Genomic DNA, 3054 nt, shown 5'->3' with positions numbered 1-3054 from the left:
TGCAAGCTGCCTTGGCAGCTTGCTTGGCTAAGGTTGGGGTCCTCTTCGGGTCCCTGGAACAAGTCTGCGACGCGGAGCTGTTCCCTGAAGATATGTGGAATTAAATTTTGAGATAGTAGAGTCCGCGACACGACCGCGTCGTGAACAAAATTTACCTATTTTAACTCTTTTTATAAGATTATACCATCATACGACACTCCCAAACCTGCCCAAAACCTAAGGACACACTAGAACACATTCTTTTCTAGTTTCCGAACGTCGTGGTCGTTTCTTGACGTTTAGACTTTTACTCTTCCAAATCAAGTCAATTACATTAGTTGAGGTTTATAAACATCATTTTGACTATTTTTAAGTCATTATTCATAAGGTGAGGCTCTAACTTAAGTCATAGAATTTCCGGGGTGTTACATAAACAATTCATTACCTTACCGTATCTCTCTTTTGAGTAGAATTAATTAGGGCAAATAGATTTGACCCGTAATTTTTTTTCAAGCAAACTACAGACATCAAAATCTAAATTGCATGTATCGAACTAATTACCCACTCCAGTCAATCTCTTTTGAGCAACAATTGAAGATCGAAAATAGGATTAAGTTTGCAATTTTTATCCATAGGTTAAACTCATGCTAATTAGTCCAAATCCATTGAGAAATAATAATAAAACAAAGCAACACACAATATCCACTACATTAAATCAACACTGGACCCATAATTGCACCCCTAGAGTTGGAGTTTTAGCCACCATCACAAAAAGTTAATAAATTATACCTATCATAATAGCACCCATGGGTGAGATGAAATTAAGCAATTATAATAAACACCCACTTTGGATTCGACTTTCAATTGTCAATTGTAAGAGTAAAATTGAAAACCCCAAAACTAGAGATGTTCTTCACAAGGTAAAATATCCCTTACACTCGGAACTTCATAAACTGATTGCAAACTTCCCACTCTGACTCCCCCCCCCCCCCCACCTTCCTTTTCTCTCTCTTTTGGGCTATTTATAGTTTTCCAAAATTTGGCCCAAAATTCACTTCATGACCAACTCAGCAATGTTAGTTGAGCTCACCTTTCATGATCGGGGGATCGTCGTCTGTTCTTTGACTTGTCTTTCTTTTTCTTTAGATTTCAGGTGTTTGAATCTCAGTTGGAGATCTCGTTTGAGTCTGCCTTTCATACTCGGCGGATCGCTGAGTACCACCTTAGTTCACTTTTTAAGCCTTCATATTTTATCCAAGTTCTGTCACCTTCGGCAATGGTCATTCAGTTCTCCCATTACAATCGGAGAGTCGCTATTTCATTATTTAGCTCGCCAACTTGTCTTGACATATTCAACTGTGAGCACTGTCAAATTAGGCGAGGTCATGCCAGTTAGGCGATCCACCCTTTTGGTTAAACGACTCATAATGTGGAGTTTACACTTCTTTCAATGTTTTTGGCCTTTCTTGAAAGTATTCATCCTCACCTTGTCCTTTAGCCTTCATACTTACAAATCATCAAAATATGACATAATTAGGCATTAAGGACATCAATTATTGAACTAAAAAGACCTCAAATGAGTGTAATCTACCACTCGTCAATTGGCTTACCTACCGGTGGATTATAGTAAGTGTTATCGTGACTCAAAGATCTCAACGTGATGTGCTTTTCTAGAGATGTCTCGCCAGACCAAATCAAACATGATCTCTTGGAAACATACTAAGATAGCAAACATCAAATTGAATCTCAAGACATTAATTAAATCCATAAAAGTAAAATATATAAAATTACTTATAATTTTCACGGTTTCACACGATAGCAAGTAGAGACTAAACTTGTATCGCTATTATGGGTCATCTTATGCATATATGGTATGAAATATGTACCACAATACTGACTCCTTTCCCATGGAGCGTATGTCTTTAATATATTAAATATTGTGCCGATGATAGTTCCAACAACTCATGTTTAACTTTCAGCTCATAAATCTACTCAATCATTTTATTCTTCAGAACTCACATCTTGCCTTAGAAATAGACTAATTCATTTTCATCACATATGATTAAATAAAAACTAACCAACGACATTTTCATTATAAACTTTTAACTCTCTTTTATTATCATTTCTGACAATAGTTAGTCTATAAGTATCTCATTTCTACCTATCCCATAGACAATAAAGGTGATTTCCTATGCAAATAGACCAATTTTTTTTTGTCTACTATTCGACATAATTTTAATTCTCAAAAATTTATGTACACTCGACTTTGAGGTAGGCTAAGGTCTACTTTTCTTGATTATGCTCTATTAGGTAAAGTTTAGTATGAATTGCATGTGATTTAGTATTTGCATATTTCGGGTTTAGAATCCTTCCACTACTTCCATTTCTATTGATCTCGTAGACACTTTCGGGATAGTCTTGGGTGTAGGACCCCTAATTTAGGTTAGTATCCCTTGCTCATAGTGTAGTTTGTGAACTTATCCTCGTTAGGATTGATACTTTAGACTAGGGGTGTTCATGGTTTGGATAAAAATCAATCCAAACCGAAAAACCAAACCAAACCGATTAAATGAACCGATTTAATTTGAGTTTTGGTTTGGTTTTAGATTGTTAAGAACCGATAGTATTTGGTTTGGTTATGGTTTTGTTCGAAAAAAATCGAAGAAATAACCGAACCGAACCAACAAGTTATATACATAAATTTTATTATTATGCATACATAATATATTATTTTCATAAACAATTTTAAAGATTTTATATATGTTTCATCAAAATTTATTTATAATTTACTTATGAAAGAAAAAAAGTCCAAGGTGAGAACATTTTTCTTATTGGTTTCATGTATATAAGTGTCTATGGAAATTCTTTGTGGGACTGAAAATGTCATTGTCTCTTTCTTCTATGCCAAAATAGTGAATTTTGAAGTTTTATTCAGTAAATTCAATGATCGAAAGTTCTGTAATGCCAGTCATTCTAACTATTTTTTGGTTTGAATGGATTGTTGTCACTTTTTTCACGTTTTGAATGAATTGTTTCTTTTATTTTTATGTATGGTTAATAACCGAACCAAACCAA

Source organism: Solanum tuberosum, unplaced genomic scaffold (genome assembly GCF_000226075.1).
Source record: "Solanum tuberosum cultivar DM 1-3 516 R44 unplaced genomic scaffold, SolTub_3.0 scf00003, whole genome shotgun sequence".
NCBI lineage: Eukaryota > Viridiplantae > Streptophyta > Magnoliopsida > Solanales > Solanaceae > Solanum > Solanum tuberosum.
This window is presented reverse-complemented; position numbering follows the sequence as displayed.